We start from the raw sequence: 20,488 nt of genomic DNA, 5'->3' as shown, positions 1-20,488 counted from the left end.
CGAAGTTTATATTTTCTCAAAACCTAACGTAGAACGGATCCTCAATAAATGTCTGTTTTTTGTTTTTTTTTGCGGTACGCGGGCCTCTCACTGTTGTGGCCTCTCCCATTGCGGAGCACAGGCTCCGGACGCGCAGGCTCAGCGGCCATGGCTCACGGGCCCAGCCGCTCCGCGGCATGTGGGATCCTCCCGGACCAGGGCACGAACCCGTGTCCCCTGCATCGGCAGGCGGACTTTCAACCACTGCGCCACCAGGGAAGCCCAATGTCTGTTTTTAATTGTATCCAACTTTAATCTTTTCTCTCATTCAAGCTATTTCAAGACATTTATTGCTTCTTTACCTGTTCATCCAGATTTTAATCTTACCTTTTTGTTTTCAAAGAAAAAAAATCACTAGCTAGAATCTTGAAAGTTTGTCAATTATAGACTTGAATTAAATAATAATTGGCCAGAACTTTCTATCACATTATTGAAACTTTCCATATTATTGAGGATTCAACGTACTTGTAAATTATCTTAGAAGGAGTTAACTTTGGAGAATGTGTTTGACATGGACTTTCTGCCACAATAGATAAATGCCTCCCGACTCAGAGCCAGTGAAGAAAGAAATCAATTGAATACTTTCCTTTATTTACCTCTGAAATGACTGGAGTATGTGAATATGGAAACTGGAAATTTTAGAAAGCATTTCTGTAGCTCAGCAGTTGCAGGAAAAGATAACAAAGATATCTGGCGACTAGAAGGTTTTTCAGCCTCAAAAAATCTTTACAGCGGTATAATCTAATCTTTCACTGCCAATATTTTAGACCAGCAATAGAACAGTGTTTTTTGAACTCATTCATATTTCAATTAATGTTACTGAAGTCCCCACAAGGTGTGTTGTATTGAACAATGGAATCGTCACAAAGAAAAAATAATAGGTAAACACATAAAGTATGCAAAAATCCTGCCCTGTGCACTTCGGTAAAATGTACCTTTAATTTATCTTGCCCCCCTAGCACACTGCGAAGAAGCAAAAAAGAGCAAAGATTTATTTTGGATGGGAAAGCACAAACACTCATTCATAAAACCATTCGTAAGCATTTTTTTTTTAATCAACACTGTCATTGCCGCAGCCTGCTTGATCTTCCTACTCTGGGTTAATATGGGAGCCAATTACAGCTTCATCTGTGTAGAATTAACTTTTCGGAGCACACACCGGGGATTTGTCTTCCTTCACTATTTAGATATATGTCATAAAAATATGCATGGAATGGAGTACAGGCACTGCAGATGGCAGAGACTTTCAGATTTATTGCAGAATCATTTAAAATTGGTTATGCTCTTGCCAGAAGTTAATTAATTTTTTTCTCTTCTTTTCTGGGGCTGGGGGGTGGGGTGGGGGGCCTCCGTGTCTCACTAGGTGGCAGTGTATGATTATATCTGGAAAAGCCATGGCGGCGTCCAGTCCAGCATCTCCAGCTGTGACCTCCAACAGCAAAATGAAACTTCTGTGTCTGCACTTGGTCCAGGAGATGTTACTTCTCATATAGCAGTGTACACTGTTTATCCCAGTGGGTTCCAAGAGCTGTACCGCCATTTTCTCAGGCTCCCTAGTGTTGCAATTGTTGAGGTGAGTATATATGAAAATATTTTAATGCAAATGCTGTGTATGTCGTAGTGCGTGAATGTGAGTGTGTTTATACTTGATTTAAAAGGCGTCAAAACTACTTTGCAAACATATCATAACTGATGCTTCTAGTACTGTAGAGGACTTGAAGATGTATTTTAGTGTTTTCCTAAAGAAACGAAAGTACCGCATAAGGAAAAAAAAAATGTTTCTGAGCTATTGGAAGAAAGGCAGGAAAAAAATCACGTGAAATAATTCAGGATTCTGCCTGCAATAACTTTGACTCGGTCAATATTTGGAAACATCAGCGGATTGATGAAGAAGAAATATCTCAGTCCATAGATACTTCGATGCCACAGGAAAGTACACAGCTCTTTGCTTAGATGATCTCACACAAAATGAACGAGATGGTGCAATTTCGTATTTCTTCCATGAGACAAATCTTAAAAAAATAAAGGAAAGCCTCCATTCTCTAAATCTTTAAAAACTTTTTAGAGTAGTATTTGGCAAAGATCCTAAAGTCATGTTTCCTCCTAAAATGTCAGTCTTTAGGTGAGCTGAGTTTGTTAAAAAACATCTCTTATGTTGCCTCAAAGTCTCAGAATCCAAACTGCAGGGCATGTTGAAACCTGAGGCTCCCATTAGCATCAGAATTGCTGTTGAATAATGAAGTCAGAAAGAGTGTTATTTCCCTTTATTTGGAGAGAATGAAGGATGGAGGAGAAGGAGAATTCAGATGTGTATCACATTCGATTCCCTGGTCTTGGTGGCATGAAACTCACTTTGCAGTGGCACAATACTACGTTGTTAAGAATTTGCAGAGTAAGAACCTTTCTGTTCGCATCACACTTTCCCTATGGAATTTAGTTATTGCTGTTTCTGTTATGAAGTTGATGAAAGTGTGTCTTCATAAAAGGCCCTTTGAATAAACCTTGAAGAACTTTTTAATTGTTTAGAGCTCCGCCTTGCAGCTAGGGTGCTTCTCCTTTCTACAAAACCAGCCCATGACGGAGTTTGGTACTTGAGTGATTCTCGTGGGCTCGCTACTCAGAGAAACAGAGATGTGCTAGACAAGGGTCCGCATCATTTCACCTCCTTTTCCCTGATATAAGAGGGGATTGTGTATATTGTAGCAAGGCAGCAGGTAGGTGGATGAGAACTATATCCCACATAATTCTTTGCGGGCTTTGTGGGTCCCGGGCTGGTATTGGCACTTCTGTGTATGATCTTTTTCAGACTTTGGCAACATCTGCTTTAGAAACCTCTTTGTGGGTCAAAACTGCCAGGGCTTATTTTGTTTTTAAAATTTACACAAGCGTGTGCATAAAGATGTTTGCACACCATGAGCTGAACAAACTGGAGAAGCCAGGATGCCAGGGATATCTGCCCTTCTGCTGCAAAACATCTTGCAGCTTGTAGTCCTTGGGTCCGACTGGGAAGCTGAGGTTCAAGGTGACCTGTTCTCATAAGCAAAGCAATCATCAGGGCTTTAATTCACTCGCTCCTGCATGTGCGCTAGGACCTTGGTTTAGTCATTTCCCACTCCTCTGCCTATATCCTTATCTGTAAAACTGGGTTATAAATACTCATACTACCTGCCTCACAGGTATTTGGGACAGATGAACGAGATAACATTGGCAATATATTTTAGTTCTTTTTAAAAAGGGCACAATAAACAGTTCAGAGTATTGTGGATCACGCACAATTAAATTCATTCAACTTTTTTTCAAACGTAGTAACATTATGCTAAAGATTAAATAAAGTAGGTTCTAGAAGGATTGAGAGGTGGGGCAGGAGGTGTTAGTGACCCATCTGGTTTTGGTTGCCTGTGTTTTCCACACTGTTGGATTATATGATGGTGGAAGTGTGTCTGGACCCCGCTAAGCCTGTTCCCAACAGAGATGCTAACAAATACTAAACCAGCGTTCCCCCTTTTTTCAGATCTCAGCAAAGGCACAGGGTCCCACTCCCTCTGCAGTCCGAGTCTAAAGCCTACCCACTTATTTCTTTGTGCTTTATGTTACCTGCTTTGTCCTCTATGAAATCCATTTTGAAGGGACCTAGCCTCTTTGCACCTTCTCTGACACTTTTTTAGGAGTACTAGATTTTATTCGTTAGCCTTTCTAAACTCGTTTCCAGTATTAAATTGTGTGTCCCAGAGGACAGGAACCGTCAAATCATCCCAGTCCCAGAGCATATTGAAGACTAGGCAGGTTTTCTTTCAGCCTACTCAACAATCTTCCTACTTTCTTTTATATCTCTCCTGACCCCTAACGGGCACATCTGATCTATCACTGGCTTTCTGAGCTATAAAATCTGAAATTGGAATGGATTTGAGACTGGTCTTTTGCAGCTTCAGTGAGAAGTGAAATTCATGTATTATCTTTCCCAAAGATGTATGCATGGTAAAGAAATTTCCAACCACAGCACCTAGATAGATTATACTTTCCGGACTGAAGAAACATCTATTAAACTTTGAAAATTGTAGTTTCTAAGTAGTCATCTACTTGGATTAGAGTTAACTCCTACCTTTGAAGTCCCTGTCTCTGTACTAGGCACAAAGCTGTTGCTCAGGGAAACCTATTAAGTTGCCTTGAATTTCTGGATGTCAAATTATGCTACTTGATGGTTAATTATGTACCATGAGACCTTTTCCACTAACGCCCATATTATGCGAATTGAGGGCACCTATGCTTAGGAAATGACTCAGATCCGTCTAGCGATACCTGTAAGATCCATGCTGTATTTTGATGGGCTATTCTGATAGGGGAAGAAACAGGTAGCTGCCTCTAGACCTAATTTAATATTTACAAATTAGATCTGGCAACAAACATGAAACAAAAATGGGTGAAATTCTGCTTCACCTTTATAACCTGAACTCTATTCTCAGAAGTTTTAGGGTGGTTGTAAAATAGAGTACCTAGTGTTCCGAGCTCCTTCTGCATCTAACACAGCTCTAGCTTGTGACGACAGTGATTTCTAAGTCTCTCCTAATTCTGATATGAAAGATAGGTCACGTGTTAACCTTTTCTTTCTTTTTTTTTCCTCAAGAAAACCTTAGCAATTTGAGTTTCGAAGCACGTTATCTTCAAGTTTTTCACTTTTTTGTGAAAAGCCATGGTTTTTGGAACCGTATGATTTCTGCACTGAAAAGGTCAGATTCCATCAGATTGAAATAGAAGTTATATTATTACAAACTATCTTTCCTATGGATTTACGTTCACCACTTTTTTTTCATCTGGGCCCGTGACGAAGATGACACAGGTCTTACAGTGTTCTACGTACTTAACTTAAAAAATAAAATCCCCTCCACGCTTGTCCGAGATGGTCATTGGTCTGTCAGGAGGTGAGGGCCTCTCTTGAATGATCTTTTTGTCAACCCCTCTGAGGCTGGGCAATGCCATGGACTCTCCGCAGAGGAATACTTTTTAAATTAATTCATGAATTAACTTTATATTGAAGTATAGTTGATTTACAGTATATCGTGTTAATTTCATGTACAGCAGTGATTCAGTTATATATATATACATACACATATCTATTCTTTTTCAGATTCTTTTCCCATACAGTTTATTACAAAATATCGAGTAGAGTTCCCCTGTGCTGTACAGTAGGTCCTTGTTGGTTATCTATTTTATATACGGTAGTGTGTACCTGTAATGCTTTGTCTCCGTTCCGTAGCTTGAGGTTTTTTTTTTTTTCTTTTTAAGTACAAAGTTTTTCTAAAGTTTTTAGTGCCACAAAACCTAGAAACCCAGGCAAGACTGGTGCAGACTCATCAAATCACAAATAAGCTTCCCGATCCCAGGGTATCCATCGCAATTAAGAAAGCCCTTGGAGCATTCGTTGGGGCGGAATGGGAAAAGGGTTTCTCTGTCGTTAGAGGCGGTGTCGCCTGGTGGTCTGAGCAGAGGAATGGGAGTCAGGAGCTCAGCGATCTAACAGAGTCTCTGTGAGGCCCTGCCGAGTGGCTTCCGGCGAATCTCTCAGCCTCAGGAGGACGGGCTCACCTACTTTGAATCTCCCATCTGAAGAGCTCCTTACCCAGTGCCAGGAGATACACAGCAGGAGGCCTGATTCCTTGTCTGCAAAATGAGAATATTAATACTTGCCTAAATAACAGCTTAACCAATTAGTGATTTTATTAAGTGCTCTGCTGATGGAAAAAGCAGCAGGAGAAGAAAGGTGAAAACAAAACACGGAACCACAATTTATGATTAGATGGGTTTGACTCAACTCCGGATTCTTCTCCCACTCATGGAATTGAGTGACCACCGGAGGGGAGAGCAGGTGTAGAGGGGCCGAGCCTCACTTGTATGACCCTCGGCGAGAAGGCAGCAGAGGAAGCTTTATCTTGCAAGCCTGCATGAAGCTTTGAGTAAATGGAGGGAAGAATCGTATTCTGTCCTTGAATCAATGACTTGCACGGCAAAAACAGAATACAAATAACTGAGAGTTTTCAGTTTTAACTCTTCTATTGTAACATCTTCCAGAAAAGACTATTTATTGTTATTGGAAATTCCCATATCCATCTGTTACAATGACTAATTTGCTGTGTGTGTGTTTGAGAGAGAGAGAGAAATACACAAAAATGTGGAAGGGAAATCAATAGGAAAATACTGAAAACTCTGGGTCTACAGAAGTTATTCATTAAACATGTAAATTGTTGGGAATTCCTCCATCCAGTTTTTCCATTTGTTGAAAGTCATTGTTCATGGGAAGGGGCAAAGCCATCCCTGTGTTTCTCATTGTGCGTAGTTTAAACTGGCCTAAAGAAAATATTAAAATTAACTCATTTCTGCAAATAGAAGAAAGTCCCGTTTTCATTTCCCAAGTTTAGAAAACTTTATATTTTGTGCACAACACCTGCATGAGAAGGTGCAGTAAATCTTTGGGGCACATTTGGGGCACAATTGCTTACATGACACTATTGAAAATATACATTAACATGAAGTAGTAATAGCAGTACTTATGGCTTTGCATAAAATATTGTTAAAAATGTCAAGGACAGGATTGTCTTTTATTTTGGGTTTTCAAGTTCAAAGTTAACAGCTGTCACGTCAATTGATTTTTTAAAAATAAGTTCCTGGTATTATGTTGCCACCTCTTTTCCTGAAGAAAGATTGACTGTTGCAGTAAACTGTAGAGGGACATCATTCTGTCGTATCTAAAACATAGACCCCATTTTAAACAACATTTTATAAAAAAAACAGAATGCAAAAGCAAAGAAGAATTCAATTTTCAGGCTAAAATTAGAATATAATGGCACTTATGAGACATTCTCCTATCATACTACCATGAAAAGTCTTAAAATAGACACATTTACTAATCACTTAAATATATATTAAGTATATACAAGGATTTCTCTCTATTTTAAAATTACTTGACAAAATTATTATTCCCATATGCATGTGTCAAAATAAGTGATTTTATTTGTCTATAATAATTAGGTCAGTGTGACTTGCTATGACATGGTTTGCTTTTCACAAAACTAAGCTAGATGGTTCTCACGGCAGGCTTGCTTTATTATTTATATATATAATTGGTAACCTGTAAGAGGAAAATAGCATAGTTTTTAAAAAAATTAGCACACTATAATTTTAAAATAAATACAACAGATTTCAGACACATTTTCAGAAAATGTGCTATTTACTTCTAAAAAGCTATTTTCTTATTTGACCTATTTTCATGGGTCAAAAAATAACTGTTAGTGACTAAATTAATTTTAGTAAAACTATGTTTGGTTTCTTTAGAAAATTATGAAGAACTACTTTGATTGTACTTATTACGTATTAAGATGTGATTTTAGAAAACATTTTAAAGTTACTGCAGGTCTTTTCTAAAATAACTTCTTTTGTTCAATCTTGTAAATATTAAATTTCTCCATACTTCATCTGTACTCATAATTTGAGACAATTATTCATTGGTAGTTCCTGTTTTTATAGACCATATATTTTTATTTGCATATGTAAGAAAAAGAATAATCACGTACATATTTTTGAAAATATTTACTCATAAAATAATTTTCAGCATCTTAGATTTCCTTTGACTCTCCAAATAATTGAACTTATGAAAGTTGTAGGAAAGATTTGTTCTATTATTGCATTTATATGTCTATCAGAAATAATACGTATTCATAGGATATATTGGAGAAGAAAAATGTCTTGGGATTCTAAGTCATAGGAAATGTTTTAAAAGGTATATTAAGTATAAAGAAGCAGTTTAAAAAATAAGCCTTGACATGCTAACTGAAACATATAGTTAAATATCTAATATAAAAATTATAGAGGTGAAAAATTAAATCTTTATTGCACAGTCAATAAAGAATGAATGTTTTACGCTGAGTAAAAATATGTTCACTTTTACTTCTGTATATTTTTTTCTTATTGAATTGGAATTTGGAAACCGTAACTTGAAAGGTGACCCTCTAAATGTGAAAACTATTTTTATGCTTCTTTTTATTTCTTAATCTTAAGTTACTATAGACTTGGAAAATTTTTGAGTTTTTTGCTTTATAAATATATCTATTTTTTCCCGGTTTTATTAAGGAATGATTGACATACATCACTGCATAAACTTAAGGTATAAAAACATTAACGTAATAGGTTCAGTGTTCATCATCTCATACAGATACAATAAAATGAAAATAACAAAATTCTCTTTGTGATGAGAGCTCTTAGGATCTACTCTTAACAACTTTCTTCTATGTCACACAGCAGTGTTAACTACAGTCATCGTGCTCTACATTTTCTCTCTAGTATTTATTTATCTTATAACTGGAAGTTTGTACCTTTCATCTGAAATATATTTTAAAGCCATGCATCCAACAGTCAGTGCTTGAGCATTTCAGAATATGCCATGATACTACTAATCAGTGATTTTTATCTTGATTCTATATGACAAGGCTGCCTAACACTGATTTCTTAAAAAGTCAAAGATAATTCACTCATGAACAAAGCAAAATAAGCCACAAAACCCTAAACATAATGAGTTTTCCTTCTACTTATGTACAGAAATACCATGAAAATATTTTGGTGCATTTTGTAATTGTGTCAATATTAAGAACTATCTACAAATGAATTGATTTCTTCTAAGAATCCATAGATACAGAAGTAGTTTTTTCCTTTTCAGTTTATGGAACAAGTTCTTCTATAATGACCTGAAATAATTATTTAATCATATGATTAAACAATGTAAAAACCAGTTGCTTAGTGTCAATTATTTTTACATATTTGTATCCTATAAATTATTTTAATCGCATTTACATTTACTAAAACACTGACATAAAAGCATATAAGTTTATTTTATGTGCAAAATCACATATAGTATATGCCGAGTGACACTTAAAAGGCATGAAAGAGTAACACTAGCTTTTTTCTGAAACAATCTTGACTCTGATGCTAAATTACAACTCAGAAACATCTAGCGTTTTTACCTTTATGAGAAACGGCTTTTTACATAATTCCAGGGAAAATAAACTGGAATTATGTATAAAGATACATGCACTGTAACCAAAGGGCGTTTATATTCCCCTGTAGAATACTTAACGATGATTTCATAGCCATTTTGTGTCATTTTCAAAAGGATATAAAATGCAGCCAGCAAACAAACTAGACTTTAGATTTAAGGTGACAGCTGCTCCTTCAGAAGCAATATTCAGATATTTAATCTTAAGAACATTGAATATTCTTTATTTTACAACCAAGTAAAGTATATGAAAAAATGAAAGGACTGCGTACTTTGGCTTATTATTTTCACAGCAGTGGTGATCAACATGGCCACCACTGCCAACACGCCATCATCACTAAATCCCAGAGAATTCATCCAAATGTCAGCCCTTATTTAACTGTTTCAGGAAATTAACATCTGTGCTCTACTTTTTCAAAATGCAAAACTTCCTTTCTCTAAAATAATGCTGATTCAACCTATTATTTAGTCTGTCATATTATTTCTAGTTTTATATATATATATATATATATATATTTGAAATCTACAATTGTAATCTAATTTTAAGACTCTTTACCCCTAATTTAGATTCCTGTAGTTCAGGTACAGAGATCTGAATTCTGTTGAAGAAAAAATTTATTTCGCTATGGAGCCATAATGAGTTTAACTAGGCCTCCAAATATTGCTGTCAGTGAATTAGTGCTATGCATACGCGGGTCCTCTGTTAAGTTGGCAAATTAAAACAAAATCTGTCCGAATGTTGTATCTGCTTTATGATTCCTCCTCCGCAGCCTCCTTACCATCTTTATAACGGCCTCTCACTAAAACCTTATCAATGGGGGTGGGATGGGGGGGTGGGAGGGAGGGAGACGCAAGAGGGAAGAGATATGGGGACATATGTATATGTATAACTGATTCACTTTGTTATACAGCAGAAAGTAACACACCATTGTAAAGCAATTATACTCCAATAAAGATGTAAAAAAAATAAAAATAATCTATTAGCTTGGGAAGTATTAGTAATAAAGATATACTTTAAAAAGAAACGAAAAAATAAGGTAATTATGAACTTAGAGGGAGAAAACATTCTATAAGAAGAAAAAAAGAAAAACCTTATCAATGTGTGTTTTGGGGAGCTGCGTATGACCCATTCTACCAGATAGAATGCAAATAAAGTCAACTCCGTTTTTCTAAATAGACACTTGAGGGTATATCTATCCTTATTAGCAGTCAATTAGCTATCTCTTTCTTAAGGCCTGTTTTAACACAATTTCTAAGAAATCCAGGGACTTCTTTATACCAGAGAAGGCCAGTCCTGCTTCAAGCACAAGGCAGAAAGAGCTCACATATGTTGACTCCATGGCCATGGGTGTTTCTGTTCACCACCAGCTCCATACATCCACAACGCATGAAAGACCCTTGTCTGTCTCTGCAGAAACCCTTTGCCGGTCACAGTGCCTAGCGATAGGCACAGAGACGTCCCAAGCTTGCACTCTATTCGTTCACATTCATACATCTGTAACACTGTGCTGGTGGGGACATGAGTGGCTAACCAAGTTCACGGTGGCTTTTGCCTCATCCATAGTGTTCTAGATCTCGTTTTCCCCCAAAAAAGTTGATCATGAGAGGTTTTTATTTTTTTTTACCATTTTTAAAATTTCTTTTATGAATGGGTAAACTTTGAAGTTTCTTTCTTGGCCATTTTCATTGACGTTCCTTATTATTTCTTAAAGCTAGATTCTGACAGTGGAATTACTAGGCCAAAGAATCTGAGAATTTAAAAGGATAGCATATTTCTTATACACAAAAATATATATCTCCAAATTGCCCTCCAGAAAAGGAGGACAAACAGAAAGCCACCACTGCAATGAATGGGAAGTTTGCCCAACATTTTGATAACCTTTTTGGCTATAGCTACACAAACTATGCTCTCTGTAACTTAAAGAGATAGGTTTGAAATATGAGGTCACATGGATATCATAGTTCACTGTCATTTTCTGCCTTTGGAAAATGCTGCAAGACTAGGTTGTGTTTTATTTTCAAAGCACGGGCACATTTAAATACAAGCTTGTTGTGAGATTTTAGTTGTTTGCAATATTTACTTTCTAGCAATGTTTATTCCCAGTAATCAGTGAAACTCATAAAATAAGAATGATTATAATATTATGAGCTTATTCTTCTAGCACAAATCACTTGAAATATGTGACTCTAAACAGACAGAGTAATTGGAAAGTGAATTGTCTTGCACAACAATTAACTAAGAAGTGACAAGTACGTTTCATTAGCGATTATGATTAAAGCTAGTTGTATTTTTAGTCCCTCTTTCCCAAACCTGTCAAGCTGAAGTATATTTGTTAATTTGATGTATATTCACATAGATGTACAGATCATTTTATACAAGTACATTTTTGACACATTATGGTGGCAGCTGTGATGGGGACAAGGGGAATAGTTTAAAATTTAGGAGCGATTTTTAAAAAACCAGTTCATCCCAGAAGGCGCCATGCTGTTAGTCCATGGCCCTGTGCATCAGGGTAAAGAAATGCTTCCAGGTAATTAGTCCAGGTGATAACTGGGGAAGTTCCTAGAATCCTGAGCAAATCAAACCACTCCTGCTCTCATGTCCCTTCTTGCTCACACCATACGGACATTTTAAGGAATTCCTGTTAATAAAGACTTACTACTGAGTAAGGAAACATCCCAATAATCCATTTCCTAGAGGATAAAGTGGCGACTGAAGTTGTTATTCTGATTCAAATTCTCAATAACAAAGAAAGATTGTGAATGGCAGGACAACTTAGGGGAAAGTGACTGTCATTCTGGAATTCTTAATTCTGGTGAAGGCTGAATGCCACCCCACTTGATATTAGGAAGGTGCATTTCAGAAATTTCAAGAACAGTTGGCATGCTCCACCACATGAGGATCTAAATGGTAAGGTATCACAGAAGGCATGGACAAAGCTCTAGAATTGCAGCTCTGAGTTACACTTTCAGATAGTCTTGATAAGAAAGAAGACCGAATAAATTCTGTTGTGGTATAGAATGTTTCCCAATAAACTTAGGTTTTAAAAAGATCATATACTAAGAAAAGCAAAGAAAGGTGTATCATGAAATTACAAAAAAAAGAGAGATGTTTAAGAACAATGACCGGGAGAGAATTCCCTGGCGGTCCAGTGGTTAAGATTCGGCTCTCTTACTGCCAGGGCCTGGGTTCCATCCCTGGTCGGGGAGCTAAGATCCTGCAAGTTTCATAGCCAAGCCAAAAAAAAAAAAAAAAAAAAAAGCTCTAATAAAAATAAAAGAAGAAGAAGAATGACAGGGAAGCAATAATGGAAAAGTACGACACAATTTTAGATAACAGTGGGTGGAGTGGACTCTAAGAAAACCTGATAAGAAAGATTCAACAAAAGGAGAAATCAAGGTGTCCAAAGACAGCTATTTTTCTCAACATTATTTAGTTGTATATGTCAAATATCTATTTCTGCTTAATCACAAAACGTTTTTTATTAACCCACATAAGTAGGAATTACAGTAGATGTCCTCTTTCTTATCCAGAGAAATGTATTCAGTTTGCCAGAGTGGATGTAGATGTGGGTCCCTGCCTTTCTCATTGGGGTGGCCTTCAGTTCAAGAGACTATAAGTTCTGGGGAAAACAGTCCTTCAGCAGAATTCTTGGAAATGTTGCGTACCTTCAAGATGTAGGAGAGCCAGATGAAGTCAGTGAAATTGATGATTCTTATAAACAGCCCAAAATAAACCCAAACTTTGTGTGACAAGTGAAACAGGATGTTGGTAGGGTTGCTAGTTGTGCGCTCAAAGATAATTAGTCTTGTATATACAGAAAGCTTCTCTTGGGACAATGAGTTCCTTCTAAAAGGAATGCTGTCCTATGTTTTCCCCTGATAGTTTTGTTTTCTATCCATTTCATCACACGAAAGTTATTAATTGCAAAAAAGAAAATCCCAGTCTTGTATTTTGTTTTGATATTTTTTGGTTTCTGTAAGATTAGGATAATTCACTTTTCACATGTGTTTAAATTGCTAATTATGACTCTGTGCTCTGTATTACTAAATATTATACAAATGCTTATTTATATTTTTGCTGTATTATTAAATTACTGTTAAAGTCAGAAAGAAATGGGAAATATATGTACACATATAGCTGATTCACTTTGTTATACAGCAGAAACTAACACATCATTGTAAAGCAATTATACTCCAATAAAGATGTAAAAAAAAAAAAAGAAGAAGAAGAACGAAATGGAACCAAACCATAAAACCTAAATTGAAAACTCCTGTTAAAATGTGGAATTAGGTTAACTATAATGGCATTTCAGGGCATTTCCAAGCTGTAATTTTTTTTCAGGGGAAAAATCACAGGTTTTGCTCATTCTGCCTAAATATTTCCTTGAAGTGTGGTAAGTTAACATGTGCCATTTTGTCATCACTTTTCAGGTGTTTGGTGATATCAGTGGCTTAAAGTTTATCCCCAGTGAAGTGGTCACGGCTATTCAGGAGCATCTAAGTGAAATGGACAGTGCACTGGAAGACTCCTCAGATATTAAATCAAGAGGATTGAAAAGAATCCATTAAAACAAAAAGGTATTTTCCCCCGGTTAAATATTTTACTCGTTGCTGTACCTGAGTGCCTCAACTTAGAAGTGCTTCTTCCTTCTTGCTTTCTTAAAGGTCCACAGTGGTGCCCAAGTCATGGTGAGAAGACTAAGTTCAACTTCCTTTTCAATCTACGGCCTTATAATATGTCCTTTACCAGAAGTCAGTAACCAGTACTGGAAACAACAGCTGGATGTCATGATTGTCCCAAATATGTTTTCAGAGAACATAGACTCATCTTCGTTGGCTTAGAAAGAGCTACTTGGCTCCTGTGAAGTATGAAGAGAGATAGAATATCATTTTTCACACTCTCCCACAGCAGTACTCTTTCCTTTGGAGGGAATAAGGGGAATGGCTAGAAGATGATATAACCAAGCCTAAATAAATCCCCTTTCCCCTTCACTTAGCATAAAATTTCACATTTTTTTTCTAGAAGAAATTTCAAGGAAAAACATGGAAAAATTACATAATAAAAAAAATCAAGTCACTTAAATCAGTTGTTTTACAGCACAAATGCTTTGTATTCTAAGATATCAACAAACAGCCCCAAACTGGCTGGCTCCCATTCGGGCTCCCCTCATCCACCTTAGCTCTTTCTAAAAGGACCAAAGTAGCAAAGCCCTCTTGCCAGTTCTTTAGACTATTCCTTTTTGTCTTTACTCCCTTGCTTTCCTTTTTTCAACTGAAGGTTTGGAATAGGACTTAGGATCACAAGAGGACAAGGAACTGTCAGAGGGTTGATGGGTTATAAAAAAATCCTGCATCTTTAAGAATCATTTGTCCTCATTATAGAGCAATAAATACAGAGGCTATCTAGGCCCTCTGGTCCTCCTCTGCGTTTTTAAGGAAGGGTAAGCAGGTGTTTTAACAGTCACCTCTCTCAAACAAAAAGCAGTGTTTATTAGAGAGGTCAAATTTGATACCTATAACTGGGAAACATAAACACATCCCATCCTGGTGATTTTTCAGTCCTCATCTTTAATTATTGTCTAACTATAAGGATATCTTCAGTCTTACATAAGACATTGAATTACACTAGATGTTCCCTCTATTGGCAGAAATTAGCATATGCATATACTGTCTATATTTTTCATCCTCTATAGCTCTTATTGAAGGCAGATCAACATTTATTAACATCTCTGACAACAGATCTCAACTTCACAGAAACTAGTGAACATTCTAAATAGGTTTTAATGGCTTAAATTCTTGCACCTGCACACCTCAGGAAACTAGACTCTTCCTTCAAAATGATATGGGACTGTCAGTGTCAATGACTTCTTGCATTCCTCCCCTCCACACTTGCAAGTATAATTACCTGGTCGTAGCTCTGGTCATCAGGTACTCACCTCCATTTTCACCGAATAGCTTTCTATTCTAACTACATGCTCTGCCTTCCCCATTGGAGCATGAATTACCTGTGTGGAGAATTTTTCAAATGTATCTTCTTATTAACAGAGCTTAGAACGATTCTTGGCCCTATGCAGGGGCCCAATAAACATTTCCTGTTGGGAAGATGGTGTGAAGGAGAGGTGGGGGAAGGGATTAGGGCCAGGTGTGATCATTTATAGTATAAATAAGAAGCCCATCCCTCCCCCTGAAAAAGTGGGGCTGGATACAGTAAAGTAAGTTCTATGATAGACCTGTATCAATACAAAATAGACTGAGAAGGATAAATGTATACATATAAGTAGATTTCTGCCTCCTAAACAGTATTTCATTAGATTATTAGGGCAAGTTGATAAAGCAAATGTAGTTGAACAAGTGATTTGGTAAGTTTTTCACTGAACCATCATTTGCTTAACTGAGTTAATAAAAACACCTATTGATTTTATAGGTCTGTCACTTTTTTTTTTGGCTGCACCGTGCGGCATGAAGGATCTTCCTTCCCCGACCAGGGATCGAACTCCCTCGCACTCCCTGCAGTGGAAGCACAGAGTCCTAATCACTGGACAGCCAGGGAACTCCCCTGTCACTTTTATTATTTATGCTTTTCTCACTAAAATGTAAGCTCTTCGAGGGCAGGGATCACTGTCTGCTTTAATTAGTGGTACCTGCCCCAGTCCTCAGTACTGCTCTTTGAACTAGTAAGTGTTCTGTCAATTTTCATTGGATGAAAGCATAAACTGATAAGCCAGGTTTCACTTCACTTGATATTTAGTGTGTTGTACAGCAGTGAATTGAATGAACCATGCAGAGGTCAGCAATCAGTTGATACTTTTCTTTTTTGTGTGTTTCCTTTAGGGACTGGTGGTCCCAATGAAAGCATTGGTATAATTCAGAAAAACAATATTTTCTTGCCCCTAAAGGATGCCCATGGCCATAGTGTATTTCCTAATCCAAAAAGTCTCCTGCCACATTACTGCAAAGCAGGAGTTGTTCAGTATTTTAAAATCAAGTCTACAGAACGTTTTGTTGCTCTAGTTGTTTTATAGTTGTTTTCCCTGCCATTGGACTGATCTTACAGAGCTTCAACATAGGAGTCTAACACTTTCATTAACATATTGTGTGTTTGTGTGTGTGTGTGTGTGTGTGTGTAGTGTGTAGTGTGGTGGATAGAGATTTACTAACATGTTCTTTCAAGAGTTCTTTCCTGTTGAGAAGGCCCATTCTAATGTTCACAGACTCAGTGCAGTAACTTAGTCCAATGTTGAAATAAGATTTGGGTACTATCTTATCTCTGAAGTAAATACCACATTTGCATTGGCATTGAAACAAACTATTTGATTTAGATTTTTTTTGGATGTACATGTAGGGTTAGTTTCTTAATAGAAAAATAAATGGAGGAAAAAAGGACCTTTTATTCTTATAATCAATTCCTCTCATTTCTGTGGCCCTTTATGAATTGCAAACAATAATCCCATGGATAAGGAGGGATGGGGATGGCCTTTGTTAGTAGATGCTCTGCAAGAACAGAGTTCTAACGAACATCTTCAGTATAATATTCCATTAGCAGTGTACACATATTCATATACCGTGCAAAGTGTTATTTCAAAATTCAAGATAGGTTTATAGGGGACTATATAGCTCTGTAAATTCAGTTATTTTTTCTCAGTATATTGAGGATAATTACAATACTAATAATTATTTTTCAAGAATCTACTAGTAAAATAAGCTTTCCTTTATCTATAAACTCATGCATTTTTTTGATTATTTCACTGATAACTTCTTTTCTAGTATTGTAGTTTCTCACTGACTTGTATCATTCACATTGATATTTTTCCTCACATAGAGATAATACACAATACAAACTATGGTTATAATTGAAAACAGTAAAAAAAAAATACTTTTAATAGATCATTTTTGCTAGTACCTACTGTGCTTTTATTGTCCAAATAGATTATCCATTTGAAATTAAAATTTATTAAGGAATAAAAATATAAATAAGAAGGAATTAAACATTTAAATGCTTGCTGTAAATTTAAAAATGAGATCTATTCAATTTTCCTTGTACTAAGCTCAGTGACAATAGATAGATTACACTGTCAGTTAAGCAAGTAGATGACAAATGAGTGATTTTCATCCTTCAGTTAAATATGGTGCTAAGTGGTATGTGCTGGCATTAAAAGCAAATTACTTATCACTTCAACAATCACAGCATGAGAGCATTCTATTGGAGGCTGTATTTCCAGTCTTTCTTGGTCCTCAGTTTTATTAAATAAATCAACTGATAATGGTTGGATAAGCAAAGGAAAAAACCTGGATGGCATTATGACATTTCCATTTTATAAGTACCTATTCAAGACATCTCTAAAATGGTCTTTTGTAGTCACTGAGAATTCACACTCACATCTCCGTACACACATACACACACTATATTTATATATAATTTCATCTGGTCCCATTACCTATGTGAAGCACAAATTCCAGCTGGCCATCTCGCTCAATCTTAAACACCTCTAGGCGTGGGAAAATCACCCCTGCAAGTGAGAACTCTCATTACTATCACCACTAGGAATTCCTTCCAGTAGCTTGAAAATAGCCCTTACTGGGTTTGAGGTCCTTGCAAGAACCTGCCAATTATAACAGCTCAGAGCCTTGGCCAATGAGAAGGCTTAACTAAATAGTAGTTGACTGAGTGAAATCAAGTAAGCCTCATCTCTTTTTTTTAATATAAATTCTTTTATTTTGAATACAGTGCATTTACACATATTTTCCTTTTTGTGACTGGGGAGGTGTTGGGGAGAGGGGTGCGGACATACTCAAGGGTGAGGAAGGTAACCCTGGGTACTCCGTTCAGAGATTCAGGAAAAGTTCCACTAACCCACACAAACAATTATTGTTTTGCCTACTCTAGCAATGCCTACAATGTTTTAAATAGGATCAAATATTTGTATTACATAGTGAGACACTGGTGTTGTAGCATGAACACAGAGATCTGGTGGGCAGAGGGTCTGCTTGATCTTGAACAGTGAGGACATTTGCAGGACCAGGAGAGAGTGGAATTTAGAGACTCTTCCATTATTGATTTTCTTAATCTGTTTAAACCCTGGGATGAGCAGGAAATCTTTTCTAAAATTTTCTAAAATCTTTTCTAAAATGGTATAAGTTCCTTAAAAATAACCTCTCCAATATTTGAGTCATGATAAGAACTCAGTAATTGTATGATCAATGGATGAATGAATGAATGAATGAATAAGTACATACATACATAAATGAGATAGTACAGTATAATGATTAAGAGCTGGGGCTCTGAAGTTAGATCCAGGTTGAAGCCCTTCTCTATAACTTATTAACTATGTGATGTTGGACAAGTTACACACTCTCACTGAGAGCTGGCAAACATTATTTGCTAATTCAGTGACATATTTGGTACATGTGGTTTTGAGATTACATGACTGGAGAGAATATCTCAATTTCTGAATATCTGATGCACTCTGTCCACCCCAGTGGCAGGAAAAGGCTACCTCACAAAAGACCTCACCTGATCCAAAGCTGACCACATGGGACGTGAGAGCTGCCTGGTCAGGAAGGGAGCTTAAAAGGGTACCGGCTGAGCTCCAAGAGACAGATGATTATCAGCTAATGTACCAAAGATTCTTTTTCTTCCAAAGCTGACTATGTATTTTCAATCCAGCCTTTCTCTGAATGGCCTTGATTGCCCTGCTTCAGTTATTCAACTGATTCTATGCTTGACGTGAGTGTGTAGCATGGTCTTCTTGACCATCTCCTCATGAAGGCATCAAAAGTAGTTCTAACTGACTTCTTATATGGGGTTTTATCAGTGTCTGCTTCACAGGATTGTTGTGAGGAATAACAGGGAGGATGAAGGGAACGTATTAGCTATTGTGATTGGCTAAGCAAATTAATGACAGACAGGAAAAAAGAAGGGAGAGGGAAAGAAAAAATGATGGAAGAATGGAAGGGAATAAGAAGGAATGAAAGGAAAGAAATAACTTTCTTGAAGTAAGATTATCATATCAATGGGTAGCCCACTTTAATTTTTAATACATATTAATTTTATTTCAGGAATCTTGTACTAGTTTCCATTTCAAGCACAAATGGTAATTGAAGTAAACTCTTTCTCCAGACTACTGCTAGTAATGGACGTTAATGGTAAAAATACTTTCTTACTGAAAAGGTGAAAAACATTTCATCAGTAATGTGATTTATTTTGCACGATTAATGAAAATTTATAGTTTTACTATTGGAAGTCACACTTTCTTATTGACTTATAATAGCTTTTTGTATATTGAGTGCAATGAATCTTACAGTGAAACTGTCACCAAAATGTACCAAGGTTGCAAGTTGTTTAGGTTGCTTTAATACATATTTTGGCATACAAATTCTATGTTTTTTGTAGTTTAATCTGTAAAGTTTTTTCTTTGTTGTCTTAACATGGTATATTAAATAGTTTATCGTGTCTCATATTTTGAAATGCCAGTCTTATTATATATAATAATAAGCACAGACAAGTTACATATTTCTTTTTCCTGGAAAGTGTTGTTGTTGCATTGATTTATTGTCTATTTTCATGTTGGTATCAGACTCCATTAACTAATGTAGCTCATAGGTCTATGTTAATCAGGGACACCCTATGATTAAATTGCACACTACTAAGAAAGACTTACTGGCAACAGAGGAAGAATGAGAATTTAGAGAAAAGAACACAACGTGAAGAGGAATATTGGATCTACGTAATGGATATTTAGGGAGTACATTAGATACTTTTTTTTTTAACTTTTGAGTATGTTTGAAATCTTTCACAATAATAAATTAAGATGAGTGATGATGCACAATAGGAAGAGGTGATACCAGGTGTGCTATTAGGAGTGAACATAGCTCTACTTGATGGAGAAACCTATAAACACTAACATAAGTTATTAAGTACCCCATGCACCGAATATATGGTGGTGGAGCAGAGACTGAGTCAACGTAGCTATTTTGATTCAAAAAGGATGTACTTTAAAAATTGTGAATCACTATGTTGTTGTATACCTAAAACACATAATATGGTAAAGCAACTATACGTCAATTAAAAAAAAAGGGGGGGGGGGACAAGACAATCACTGGTCCAGAGCCATTCTGAGAGCCCACAGGCAGTCGGGAAGGTCTACACCTTTGGTTGTAGGAAATGCATTGATTGGCCCTCGATTCTGCCTTGTGGGGTAGGTTCCCCCAGCTCACTCGTCTCTGGGACTGGTGGCTCCACCTTCTGAGAACTCCTGCCTCTGACGTTACCGTCTTTAGTTACTTCCGAAGGGAGCTTTAGAGCATCCTCCCTTCCTGGAGTCTAAGCGGTTTGTCAGACTGCTTCCTGATCCTTGGTGCCTCAAGGTTATTTAAAGCCTCAATCACAGTTTTGTTTTTTCTTTAATTTTA

The 20,488-nt window shown here is 36.6% G+C and overlaps 1 long non-coding RNA gene across 1 annotated transcript; it reads left to right on the top strand.

Moving 5' to 3' along the window:
* Window positions 1-1,429: 1,429 nt before the first annotated feature.
* On the top strand, window positions 1,430-19,532 carry LOC109551571 (uncharacterized). The gene is made up of 3 exons (XR_002178382.3): window positions 1,430-1,612; window positions 13,511-13,657; window positions 13,745-19,532. It is a non-coding gene; the product is annotated as an uncharacterized lncRNA (long non-coding RNA).
* Window positions 19,533-20,488: the final 956 nt, after the last annotated feature.

Source organism: Tursiops truncatus, chromosome 10 (genome assembly GCF_011762595.2).
Source record: "Tursiops truncatus isolate mTurTru1 chromosome 10, mTurTru1.mat.Y, whole genome shotgun sequence".
Taxonomy (NCBI): Eukaryota; Metazoa; Chordata; class Mammalia; order Artiodactyla; family Delphinidae; genus Tursiops; species Tursiops truncatus.
This window is presented reverse-complemented; position numbering and strand designations above follow the sequence as displayed.